We start from the raw sequence: 13871 nt of genomic DNA on the forward strand, positions 1-13871 counted from the left end.
ATTATTCACATAACTGCTATGAAAGAGAGGAGGATGGGACATGGTTCCTTGCAACCACAAGTAAACGCAGCCCGGTCATTCAAAGCTGAAAGCCATGAGACAGAGAGAAAAAGGAGTGTGTATTCCTTCTGCTGTGGGAGAACTGCAGGTAAGTAGGCAAAGTCCCATGAAATCAAAACACTTCTTTTTACTTTCTTAGATTTCTTTTTTTTAATAATTAATAATAGAAATAAAAAGAAAAGACATTGTCCCATTAAGGACATTGTCCCATTAAGGACATGGTAGAGAGGTTGGTGCTGGTGCTGGTCTCTTCTCACGGGTAATTAGCGACAGAACAAGAGGGAATGGGTTCAAGCTGCAACAGGGTAGGTTTAGGCTGGACCTTAGGAAAAAATTCTTCATGGAAAGAGTGGTCAGACACTGGAATAGGCTGCCCAGGGAGGTGGTGGAGTCACCATCCCTGAATGTGTTTAAGACTCGTTTATATGTGGTGTTAAGGGATATGGTGTAGGAAAGAACTTTGTAGAGTGGGGTTGATGGTTGGACTCAATGATCCCAAGGGTCTTTTCCAACCTAAATGATTCTATGATTCTATGAAAGAGAGGCAAAGGAAATACATGGATGAAATTCAAGACATGCATGGTAATGCTGATGTATTGGTGTACACGTGTCAAACATGGTTGCAAATTATTTTGATTTAATAACATTTTATATTACAATTATAATTCAGTTGAAAACATTCACAACCTTCTACAGTGGTGATTCAGGTGAGACATAGTTTTTTACAACTGCAGAAAGATTTAGGTTTTATTACTCTTTTAATGAACTAGAGCGTATACCACATGAATTCCCACATACATCACCCTGTCTGTGGGCAAAACTGTGAACTTTGAATTCCTAGTAGGGAGACTTCTCGGGAAAATTAGAGGCTAAAATTTCTCCAGCTGTCCTTGCAATTCTTCAGTTCATTGAGATTTGAAACCTTCTTAAAAACTCCAGTCTAGCCAAGGTCAGTCTGTAACAAAACATGTTGTATTTGATCTATGCAGTGCTCATTGCAAAGTACTCACTTCACTTTATGTTAGTCTTTCCCACAAAACATGTGAAGGTGAAAGCATGCCCTTGATTTTAGTTCTCTTGATGTATGTGTTAAACAGGCCTGTGTAAAACCAGTACTTGACTGTGTCTGCATTTATGAAGAACATTTATGGGCATATAAGGGTAGGGAAGATAAGCTTTAGGCTAAAAATAATTGCTGTTACATGCAAAATGGCTCCCATGACTTTAAGAGTAGTCGCTCCTATTTGGTACTGGTTTACATGTTCATAGCTGGAAGTTACCTGGGGTCTGTGGTTAGAAGAGGGTTCTCAGGTAGGAAGATGCCACCTCCCATAAGCCAGACTGGGCAAACTGAGTGTGTTGGTGGCTGCTACAGAGCGGTGAGAGGAAACTCATGGCTGTGTATGACAAGCTTTAGCCAGCCTACAAAGCCCAGGAGCATTACATTCCTGGCCCCAAAGGTCATCTGCTGGATGCTTGCGAGATGTGCTTTACTCAGGCACCAAGACCAAATGCGCTCCTAACAGAGGTGGGCATGAAATCTGGTTGGAGAGACTCCAGAAAAACAGGTTTAGTCTGTAGTAGCCAACCCAAGTAAATTCAAATGTGCGGTGCTTGCTCTGGATGCCATGTGTAATGTGGCTGCTGGAAGTGGGCATTTCTCTGTGGGACCTCAGAGGAGCCTGGCCAGAGCTGCTGAGACTGGGGCAGGGGTCCCTAAGTTAGAAGGTGTTGCTGTATGCCTTGTGGTGGGTAAATAAAAAGATAGTCCTAGAAAGACAGTCTTTTAGTTATCTTTATCTTTCTTTTATGTTTGTATTTACAGCCTTTAAATATTTTGTAAATATTCTTTCTCACTTGGTCTTTGTCCTCCATCCCTTCATCCATCCATCCATCCATCCATCCATCCATCCATCCATCCATCCATCCACACAACCTCCCAAGAGAAGGATTCCTTTCACCATGCCAGCACTGCTCTCTGTTGCAGAACAAAGTCTGTAAGTAGGAATGAGTTGGGGAGGGAAAATTTTCTCTCTCCTTCCCATTCTTACCTTCATTGAAGATCTTCGGTTTCCTGATGGGCAAAATTTCAGGATGGCCAAGACTAGGAAACCTGCAGCTGGTCTGCTCTGAGAGACCCAGAGCCTTAGCCCTACACAAATTCAGAGGGGCCGGTTACCCCATTACTCAGGGAAGACATTGCACAGCCATCCCTTTCACTTGGCTAGATAGCCTGGTTTGTACCTGAGTGCCTGGGAACACCCCAGGCTGTCTGCCCTGTTGATAGCACAATCCCAGCATTGTTTTGGAGCAGAACAGCTAACCCACCACGCCCAGTCACTGGACACAGTTCAGGAGGCATTCCCGATAAGCCATTTCAGTGCAAGCATCCTGTTGTTTCAGTGATGGCCTCAGCACCAGCACTGGGCATGTCCCATGTGCCAGCACAGATACAGCCCCTGGGCTCACAGGACAACCCTTCTGCTCCATGACTACCCTTGTAGGAAAAGCTGCCATTGGCAAGAGGCACTTAGAGGAGCATCTGTGAGGTGCGGAAGCAGTGCAGACTGACAGGAGATATGCAACCACTTCAGGAACCACTGGTGGCACATATTCAAGAACAAGAACGTGGAAGCGGTTTTTGTGTTTATTGCAGGGCTGCTGGAGAGCTCAGTGCTGGAAATATGGATCATCCTCCCCTTCTACTCTGCCCTGGTGAGGCCACATCTGGAGTACTGCGTACAGTTCTGGGATCCCCAGTTCAAGAAGGTCAGGGAGGGAGTCCAGCGGAGGGCTATGAAGATGGTCAGGGGAATGGAGCACCTCTCTTATGAGGAAAGGCTGAGAGACCTGGGACTGTTTAACCTGAAGAAGACTGAGAGGGGGTCTCATCAATGATTATAAATATCTAAAGGGTGGGTGTCAAGAGGATGGTGCCAGACTCTTCTCAGTGGTGCCTGAAGGACACGAGGACAAGAGGTAACAGGCACAAACTGGAACATAGAAAGTTCCATCTCAACATGAGGAAAAACTTCTTTGCTTTGAGGGTGGCAGAGCACTGGAACAGGCTGCCCAGAGAGGCGGTGGAGTCTCCTTCTCTGGAGATATTCAAAACCCGCCTGGACGCGTTCCTGTGCAGCCTGCTCTGGGTGACCCTGCTCTGGCAGGGGGGTTGGACTAGATGATCTCCAGAGGTCCCTTCCAACCCCTGCCATTCTGTGATTCTGTGATCAGCAGTTGAGTGGCTGTGGCTCATTCAAACCTGGCGGCAGGGCAGGTGCCTTTCTTAGAGAGGAGCCCTCACCTGCACACCTTGCTGGGAGGCTGGGGGGAGGTGGGTTTGTTCCTGCTCCTTTTAACCAGTGTTCAAATGCATGGTGGAAGCATCAGGCGTCAGGCACAGACAGGCCTTGACATCCCAGGCTTTGCAGCACCATTGGAGTGAGCAAACCCAACTGTCTGGGTCACTTATTCATTGATTTTCTTGGGAAATATGATTTACAAAATGAGAAAAGCATTCCAAAGCGAGTGCTTATTTTGCAGTCAGCAGCACAGGCTGGAGCTCCAGACATGGTGCTGTGCCAGGACCTGACAATGCAATAGTAGGAGTCATAAAAAGTAACACAAAGGCATGAGCTAACCTGCTCTCAAACATCTTTTTTTAATGATTAATTTAATTCCTGATAACACGTTTCTCACCTTCATTTCACTATTTCTGGGCTGTCTTGATATGTAATAAAATGTTTCCTTTGGCTATTTGCTGTAAAAATGTCTCTAAAAAACAGATTGTGAATGAAGAACAACATGTGCCAGTTCTGTCAAAAAAAGGAGACTCAGCTCACAGTTTGGCAGAGTCACAGGAGGAGCTCGGGACTGTGCCAAGGAGGGGGCCAGGCCCAAAATAGACCCTGGTCTGAATAGATGTGTAGTGATGCCTCTGGGCCAGGCAGCTTGAACATCTCTTTCTGCCTGCAAACCATCTGCTTGCCTTAGACCTGCAGCGTTCCAGTCTGTACGTGTTTGCAGGGAGGGAGGGAGGGAGGGAGGGAGGAAGGAAGGAAGGAAGGAAGGAAGGAAGGAAGGAAGGAAGGAAGGAAGGAAGGAAGGAAGGGAGGGAGGAAGGAAGGGAGGAAGGAAGGAAGGAAGGAAGGAAGGAAGGAAGGAAGGAAGGAAGGAAGGAAGGAAGGAAGGAAGGAAGGAAGGAAGGAAGGAGGGAAGGAAGGAAGGAAGGAAGGAAGGAAGGAAGGAAGGAAGGAAGGAAGGAAGGAGGGAAGGAAGGAGGGAAGGAAGGAAGGAAGGAAGGAAGGAAGGAAGGAAGGAAGGAAGGAAGGAAGGAAGGAAGGAAGGAAGGAAGGAAGGAAGGAAGGAAGGAAGGAAGGAAGGAGGGAAGGAAGGAAGGAAGGAAGGAAGGAAGGAAGGAGGGAAGGAAGGAAGGAAGGAAGGAAGGAAGGAAGGAAGGAAGGAAGGAAGGAAGGAAGGAAGGAAGGAAGGAAGGAAGGGATAAACAGATGGCTATGTGTTACGGGAGGGACAGAATAGTTTCTGCAGTATCACACTGCTATTTCAGGTAACTGCTGTTACAGAGAAAGCCTTCCCTCTTCAACATCATCAGACAAATGTTTTCTTGCATCTTCTCATTGCTTCTTAAAATGCCTCTGATGACCTCTCACAAAGCATCTGCGGTGAACACCCTGCCATCTCTCTTCCGTGTATCTGTAAGCTCTTCCAGACCTGTCCCCCTATGCCTCTACCAGCTCTTTCCTGATCCCCTACGTTACTGTTTGTCAGCACTGCACCATTGAGGCTGGCAACCTCCAGAGTCTTTGGTGAGCTTCACATTCTTGTTCTCACCTCATGGAGCTTTTGGCATATTTGATTGTTCTTCTGTGTATGCTTCAGTGGCTCTGGGCTCTTCTGAGGCTCCCCTCATCTCTCGGAACACACCTTCATGTTGGGCTTTGATTATCCCATCCAGCATCTTGCAGCCTTTGTCCCTCTGTTTCCCAACCTGACTTCTTCAACCTATTCTAAACAGTAAGATCTAAGTCCTTTGGAGCAGGACTTGTTCTTTGGAAAAATCCCTGAGCCAACCTAGCATCATTTTGATGCTGCTTCTACTGCGCACATGCACCAGCCAGCACTCTGCAGGGGCAGCAAGGACCAGAACTGCTGTGCACGCTCCGACTGGGGCTTCGTTGCCTGCTCCGTGAGACCCGGCCTCGTGTTACAGACAAACACAACACAACCCACCTCACACGAGCTGTGAGACCAGGCTCTACATTGTCAGCCTAATGAAGCAGGACAACGCTTCACTCCTCTGCAGGCGCTTCAGCCATGCCCAGGACCTCTTGAGATGGCACGTGATCTAAAAATCACAAACAAAAAGGCTGTATCTGTACTGGTCAGTGAAATATGCCTAGGACTGTCCTCTGAAGGAAAGGCCAGCTGGCCCAGAGTGGCCTACAGGTAGATCTCTTAGCCTCCAAAACTGCAGCCATTTGCAAACTATCCCCGATAAACAGCTAGGGCTAGTACAGACAGTCAAGTTGCAGTGCTCAGGGATGTTCCCAGGCCTGTTTAATTTCCTAGGAGAGGTGTCGCCAGGCTTTCTTTACTACCGCACGTTACAAAGATACTCAGCCTGTCCATGCCCTTTCCCAGCTCCCCATTGCTTCCCGCAGCAGATTTGCACTCTCTCTTCCAACTCCGTCTCATTTTCGTGCTTTTGTCTCCAAACCATGTTTTCTTCATATGAACGACCCTGTTTTCCTTTCTGCATCCTCTCCCAGGTACTATTCTCCTGTATTCATTTTCCAGGACTCTTCCATCCCCTTATTTACCATTTCTTAAGTATACTTGTGGCGCTGCTCTAAGGGTAGCCTCCGGCACGTGCTCTTACCTGCAGCACAGACATACACGTGGGCACAGGTGCATTTGCAAGGAGCTTCACGGCAACCTGGAAAAGGCACAAGCTCCAAAGGTTTGGAGAAGGCCTGCACGCTACAAGCTTTTCCGGTCAGCAGCTCTGACTTTGTTTATTGCAAATTCAAGGCTCTCTCTGATGCTCTGTTGCAGGGGTGAACCTTGCCTTGGGCATGATCTGCTTTTAAATTTCCAACAATATGTCAACATAAGTGGCCAAACAGTTAGCACTCCCACAGAGATGGCGATGCCCTTGGTAGACATGTGTCATGCCAGTGCTGCAGTGACACATGTGTGAGCCTCTGTCGCTGGTGGGTCCTGATGAACCCCATCACACAGCCTTGTGAACCAGGCATGACCTTCACACCGACCTCCTCTGCTCCACATAGCAATAAGGCACTGACCCTTCAGAGCAGTTTAGCATCAAATGAATAAACCAGACCTGAGTTATAAGGGCTTCCTGGCAAAAGGGAACTTTACATTTCATCTGTTACAGACAAAATAAAGTGTTACAGCCCCAGGCAGTCTGCAGTGGCTCTCCAGGAGCCACCCAGCACGTTGTCATCCCGGGCGGTGGGTCTCATACTGGCATTCTCCTGGCTGCAAGACCTGCTGCTCCCCCGTGCAACGGCCGGTGCACTGCGATTCATCGCAGTTGCTTCAAGGTGTCCAATTAAAACCTCACAACACATAAACAGATTGGGCATTCTCTTAAAGAATCATTATTCCACCTGAAAACATTGAATGAGATACAGCATTTGAAAATGGCTGCAAAAAGAATTACAGGTTTCCTTACAGAGTTTAATTTCTCTTGGATGAAAAAGAGAGGGCACAGTGAAAAAGAAGGCTAACGCTTCCATTTTATTGTCTACCATGATCCCAACACTCAGGAGCAGCTCTATAAATTAGAAGAGAAGCAAGCATCACTGGCAAAATAATTACAGAACAATGAAAATAACTTAAAAATGAAAGGTACTGCATTTGGACAAAGTTCAAAGAAAGAAACAAACAAAATTAGCACTGCCCCAATTTTTAAAAATTGGTTTATTTACTGGTATGAAAAAAAAAAAAAAGAGGACTCTCTAATATTTGACTCTTCATCTCAGTTGAAATCTACTGTTCAGAAGCCTGTGGGTAGCAGAACTTGGAACTGGGCTTGTCTTGAGGAGACTTCTAAAATATTTCACCAGTTTTGCTTAATCAGGTATTGCTGTCACTTGTGATGGAGTGACTGACTTCTGTGACTGTTAGGGTGCTTCTTCTGGGTTAGTGTCCCTGGCAATCCACCTTGACTAATGACAAAGTTTATGGCTAATTCTTTAGAGGTATTTTGGCCATTTCTATTGAATCAGCATTATGGATGGGGTATAAACTGCTGACATCCTCTCATGATACCTTCAAGGAAGAGTTACGCTCCATTATGAACGCAAATAGCTGAAATAACAGTGGCTTCTGTAGCACAACTCACTAAAACAAAATGGCATGTTAATGCAGAAATGTCACTGGCTATCTTTCCCAAAGGTTTATGGCAAAGTGAAAAAAAAAGTGGAAGGTTATAGGTCCCAGAACAAGCTAAAAGGGAGACCTCTAGGCCTGAGGTTTAACTGGCAGAGGCTTGAAACTCAGAGCAAAGAAATGGCTGATTGCTATTTGGTTTCTCTACTTTTGGAGAAACAGAGTTTCATTAGCCTTAATGAGTGAACAGAATGGTTCAACATTAAAACCTCATGGTAGGATCATTTTCTCTTCTTAATAGAAATGAACTCTAGCAGACCAGATGTTGTCTAAACATTTGTGTCATAAGGGTATGGTGCTGGTTAGCACTATTATTGAAACGTGCTTCATTCACAATGTCCCAAATTCACTGTTCCTTTCATTGGCCACTCTTTCTCAGATCGGGTGAAGCACCCAACCTCTGTGCAGAAACCAGCATCTCAAGTAACCCTGGGGATGAACGCAGGACCTGCAGCCAGAGCTGATGTCTGTGCTTTGTGCTTGGAAGTTATAGCAGGCTGATTTTCTTGGATCTAGGTTCCCTGGAAAATCTTGCCTTGTGATTGAGTTCATCGAATGGGCTTCATTTTGAGGGCAGTTAGTGAAAGATGGAAATGCCCTTATGGGAATTTGCTTGGCAAGTGTCCTTGGAGGATTAAGAGTAATGCATTCACAGTCATACCCCAGAGTGGAGGACCCGCATTGATTTTTTCCTCTCCTTATCCATTTAATCGATCCAAATGTAGCTTCATAGCTGCATAATATTCTTCAGGTTACATTCCACTTTCTTCATTACCTTATGGCCCTCTTGACTCAGTGCAAGCTCTTTCTGAGCACAGTCATCATTAAATACAAGCACCATCTATTTTATTGGACCCTATATTTATTTCACAAGCTCAGAGAATTGCTGGAGAAATTATTGCTAACAGATACGACTGCAGAGCCCGTCCCTGGGGCACCTTCCCAAGCGCAGCTCCTCGGAAGGTTCCCGTTAACCACCTGCCGCTCAGGACCATGTCTGGAACTCATCACCACTCCTATTCACTTTTAAAACTTTTTCTTTTTTTTCTCTATAACTTGTTTTTAATAAGGCACAGTTACAAAATTACTTGGTTTACGTTCCTAGGGGCTGCCAAAGATTTGAGCAAATCAGGAGGGGGAGGTTGATTTTACCCCAGGGCAATCTCTCTGTAACCCCCCTCCCCAAACCAGCTCATGCTGACAGCCCACTCCAGAGAGATTTATATTTTCTCAAATGAAATTAAGAAAAAACTTATGGTGTGAAATGAAGGGCAGCGTGGTCCTCCCCCACCCATTCTTTCCTTTCCTCTCAGGCTGTTGAGCACAGGACAGCAGAGCGGCAGGTAACGCTGGCCATCAGTGACGGATAGTGTTCACGCAGGAAAAATGCTGCAAGGATTCATTCCTCTGGTATAAATACCTCCTCCTCCTCCTCCTCCTCTAACTCAGATTCATCTTGCTTTATATTTCTGAAGAAATAGAATCATAGAATCATAGAATGGTTCAGGTTGGAAGGGACATTAAAGATCATCTATTTCCAAACCCCTGCCCTGGGCAGTGCCTCACCACCCTCACAGTAAAGAATTTCTTCCTGATATCCAATCTAAATCTCCCCTCTTTCAGTTTAAAACCATTACCCCTCTTTCCTGTAAGGGTCCCTCCCCATCTCTCCTGTAGGCCCCCTTTAGGTACTGGAAGGCCGCTATAAGATCTCCCTGGAGCCTTCTCTTCTCCAGGCTGAACAACCCCAACTCTCTCAGCCTGTCCTCGTAGCAGAGGTGCTCCAGCCCTCTGATCATCCTCGTGGCCCTTCTCTGGACACATTCCAGCACGTCCATATCTTTCTTGTAGTAGGGGCTCCAGAATTGGATGCAATACTCCAGGCGGGGTCTCATGAGAGTCTTTGTGGCCCTCTGCTGGATCCATTCCGGCAGGTCCATGTCCTTCTTGTGCTGAGGGCCCCAGAGCTGCACGCAGTACTCCAGGTGGGGTCTCACCAGAGCAGAGTAGAGGGGTAGAATCACCTTCCTTGACCTGCTGGCCTCACTTCTTTTGATGCAGACCAAGATGTGATTGACTTTCTGGGCTGCAAGCACACATTGCCGGCTCAATAGTTCAAATAGTTTTGAACAGTAAAAATCTTCTACTAGATCATAGACAAAGTTCCTCAACACTTTTATGACACAGCACATCAAAGTGCTGATAGGAAAGACCGTGAACATTTGGGGATGACTGATCATACTGCCTTCCCTATCTAAAAGAAGTGCTGTGGATGCTGCATTTCAGCAAAAGCACTAGTAGGAGGATTCCAGGGCTGCTGCTCAGATGGGGCAAATATCCTCCTGCAACCACTTTCTGGGGTTTCCCTGCCAGGAAGGTCTCACCTGTGGTTGAGCCATCCTCAGTGGCCTCGTGTCTCTTCCTGGATTGCACTACTGCACAGGAAACCTCTAAGCAAACATCTGTCCTTGGTGCTTCCTCAGTGTCAGTTCACCAAGATTACATTTGCGAAGCAAACTAAAAAATCCCAAGAACAGTAAATACTGGAAAAGACAAGCTAATTCCAGAGCGGTCTGAAGTATCTGCAGCCAGAGCAGTAACGGGGGCAATGCTGGGATGGTGCAGGTAAAGCCCTTGGTGGAGCAGTTGTCAGAAAACAGAGAGAGGGAAGACTAAAGAACATGATCCAGCAGCACGGCCATTGCATATTTTTCTTTTAATGTAAGAAGTAATGTTTATTTTAACACTTTGTGATTAGCGCCGTCGCAGTAACTATGGGGTGTTCTCTCTAACAGCTGCAGCAAAAGCCTGGGAGCTGAAGCAAGCCTGGGTAGAGAAAAGGAATTCCTGAAGTGTAAGCGCAGATGCAGACGGGTTCATCTGCAGCGGAAAGAAATAGATTTTCCTGATGGAATAAGACAGCATTATACATCCATTTCATCCTAAAACACATATATACTGCGTGACGACATGAGATTAGAGAAAAGCTACGGTTAGGAAAAGAAGAGCCATCCCAGATTGGCCTCACGCTGGAAAGGACAGATTCAACTCACTGCTTCCTCACAGGATACCTGTGTAAGATCTCATTTCCCTGCATGTAAAATAGGGATAATCCCTTTATCAGAAAGGTTACATGTTCATAAATACATTAAAACCCGTGAAGTGTTCCAATTTGGGGGTAAGAGCAATATAAAAATATGTAAGATAAATTGAAGCCCATTGGGGGTGGGGTGTTAAAGTCTGAATTTTTTTATTTATTTATTGCTGTGTTATCCTTTCTCTGGTTTTTGTTTCCCCCCTCTGCAAGTATAAAATACTGTCCGCTAGTATATTGTTATTCTAATTTTTGCAGACTATTTTGTCTCTTCTCTGATTTCTCTGAGTGCTCTCCTCTGCCACTGCAGGGATTATTGTGCTAATAAAAAAGCTTGCCCTTCTTGGTGGAGTCCTTGAGTAGATGTCTGTTTCTAATTGTTTTCTTATTGTTGGCTTTGAACTTCACATCTTTTGTGCTGATGTGTGCCTTGAAAGCCCTTCTTGGGGAATATAGTATTACTAATGTGAGATGTTGATCAGCCCCCACGGCAGGATGTTTATATGCAGAGGAATGTTTTGATCTGTGGCTATAGCCTGAGTCTGGATCCTGCCCGGGTTAATTTGGATGCTGTTTTGTTTGATTCTGACAGACTGCCTTCACTGTGTCTTGATTTTACTCCGTAGGTTTAATTTCTTTGATTTATCAATGGCCAGCAAATCGTATTTTTCCCCACTTTTACAGATTGTATGGTAAGTGCCATGTTGTCAGCAATTCCTATTTAATATGTAGAGAATTTCAAATTTATGAGTAGCACTATTACCCTTGCTCTGTTGGATTAATAGCAGATGCCCCTGAACTTGGTGTGTTTATATAGTATTTGTTACTTTTGATTAAATACAGTGCAGTCCTTGTGACATGTACAGTTCTCACATCTGAGTGTTACTAAGCAACATCACATGATTTTTGTATCTGTGAAAGTCACAAGGGACTGCGAGGTGCTGGCTCAAAAGCTAACTTGCTGCTGCTGCTGTATTGCAAAATTGGGAAAAAAAAAAAAGAGAAATTGTTCCAGATTTGCCATGCTGGCTTGAATCTGTGGTCGGTCTGATCTGATCTGGTCTCCCTAGTCCGGCACCAGCTGAGAGCTGCAGAGGAAAACTGAAACAAATAAACTAACAAAATCTGAGAGATATGTAGGCAATTCACAACTTGATTTACGAGATCACAGCACTCTTTGCTGGCTTACAGGGGTGGCCTGGGGCAGACAACTGTCATTACCTTTATTAAACTTTTAGGACAGCAGATTGAAAAGAGTTCAAGTGAGATGTATGGAAGTTTGGGGGGGGTTGACACAGCCCTGGAAGGGGATGTGGCATTTAGATTAGATATCATGAAGAAATTCTTTCCTGTGAGGGTGGTGAGGCAGTGGAACAGGTTGCCCAGAGAAGCTGTGGATGCCCCATCCCTGGAAGTGTTCAAGGCGAGGCTGGATGGGGCTTTGAGCAGCCTGGTCTAGTGGGAGGTGTCCCTGGCCAGGGGAGGGGGTTGGAACTCGATGATCTTTAAGGTCCCTTCTGACCCAAACCGTTCTGTGATTCCCCTCCTGTGCAGAGGAGGCAAGGGAGGGCTTGGGCAGCATCCAACTCCTACCACTAGGAGATGTCAGGGAAGATGACTAATGCTGATCCTGCCCCAGCTTGGCACGTACCTGTCACTGAGGACACGCTGCTCTCAGAGAGACGATTATCCCAGCTAGCATTAATTAGCACTTTCATGATGAAGGGAAAATGTCCTGACTAATAGGCAGAGGACTTCAGTGTACCATGAGAATTGTTACTACTGCTTGTCTCAGAAAAGCACTAGAGGAAAGCTATTCCTAAAATGACTTGCGTAGCTCATCCTGGACACGTGGAAGGATGAAGGATAAGACCAGGATAGCACTTTAGTACCTTCTCCTCAAGAAAGGTGCATAGGCTGTAACGAGTGATCAGAAAAACCTGGCCCATGCCCCTGGGACCTGCCCCTCTGCTGAGTGCCCTAGTGACAATCTAATTTTTCATGGGCTCCTGGCTGTGGAGGATGCCCTGCTAAGATGATTACAGCACAGCAACTTGACCTCTCTCAAGATGAGCTCTCAATTAATTGTTCCCCTCAAGCTTAGGAGGACCCAGAATTCTCATCCCTCTGATCTCCTTGCCCTGAACCCCCACACCCCCGCCATCTCCTACAAAATCTCCCCCATATATCCTGGACCAAAAAACCACCATGCTTGTTAGGGGCACTGATATTTCATGTAAGATCTTTGGGTGGGGGATACCCAAAGCAGAGTACATTGGCTTAGTCCAGAAAGGGGTCTGGTTGTGGGGTTAGGCCCTTAAATAATTTTGTCAAAGGAACCAGTTCTGTATTTACATTCGTTACTGACTCCATCCCGTGTGTTCAGTGCCTGGCAGGATCAACTCTACGTGTTTGCCGCAAACATCTCAGCAACGCAAAGACAGAGTCTACCTCCGGACATTTAAGAAGAGAGTCTGAACTATCAGTCACTCAGCATGGTCCTCTGAGCCATAGTTCCCATGAGTTGCTCAGAAATGATACAGAGCCAAGCAGGGTGCAGAGATCTTCAGTCAGCGTTTCTGGAGCATCTGCGAGAATCAGCAGGCTCTCATAAAATCCTTGTGAAGATGAAGACATATTCCCCCAGGCCCTTCATCACAATTTCCATCCCAAAGACAGCAAATTCTATCCTTTACATCAGCAGTGGAGCAACTCCTTCTGAACATGAATTAAAGGTGGGGTTTTTTCACCAGAATATTTGAGACTCCTCTAAATTGTCTGTATGCTGATGCCGATAGGGTGATTTTACAAACAGCCTCTGTTGCTGTGAAGATAAGCCAGGCTCTGCAATAACACCTTCTGCACCTTCTTCTTGCTGCGCCTCCTAACCCAGGAAACCATCTCCAGTTCTCCCAAACTCCAAAATAGGGACTGTCAACCACAGTTTTCTGTTCTGTCAAGATTTTAGGAGTCTTCTAGACAAGAGGGGTGTCTCCTATGAGAGTCCATCATTTCCTGAGTTCCTAGCGGTTTTCTAGGTATTACTAACAGAGGTCCCAACAATGTATGGAGGTCTATAGCAAATAAGCATTTCATTTTAACAGAATGTCTTCATTTCATTTTCTTTCTCCTTCTTCATCATTAAAGCGTCTTGGACACGGTGCCATAAAGGTAATGTTTGCCATGCAGTGTTTTCTAATGGCAATTTAATAAGTCTCAGATCAAGATATGAAAAAAAAGTAAACTATAACATATAAATAAAAGCAGCATATTTAAGGCA

At 45.6% G+C, this 13871-nt stretch overlaps 1 long non-coding RNA gene across 1 annotated transcript; it reads left to right on the top strand.

Annotated features, from left to right (window-relative positions):
* The first annotated feature begins 10343 nt into the window (after positions 1 to 10343).
* Positions 10344 to 13363, top strand: LOC134517510 (uncharacterized). The gene is made up of 3 exons (XR_010071660.1): positions 10344 to 10572; positions 11218 to 11283; positions 12978 to 13363. It is a non-coding gene; the product is annotated as an uncharacterized LOC134517510 (long non-coding RNA).
* The last annotated feature ends 508 nt before the right edge of the window (positions 13364 to 13871 follow it).

Source organism: Chroicocephalus ridibundus, chromosome 1, assembly GCF_963924245.1.
Source record: "Chroicocephalus ridibundus chromosome 1, bChrRid1.1, whole genome shotgun sequence".
Classification (NCBI taxonomy): domain Eukaryota; kingdom Metazoa; phylum Chordata; class Aves; order Charadriiformes; family Laridae; genus Chroicocephalus; species Chroicocephalus ridibundus.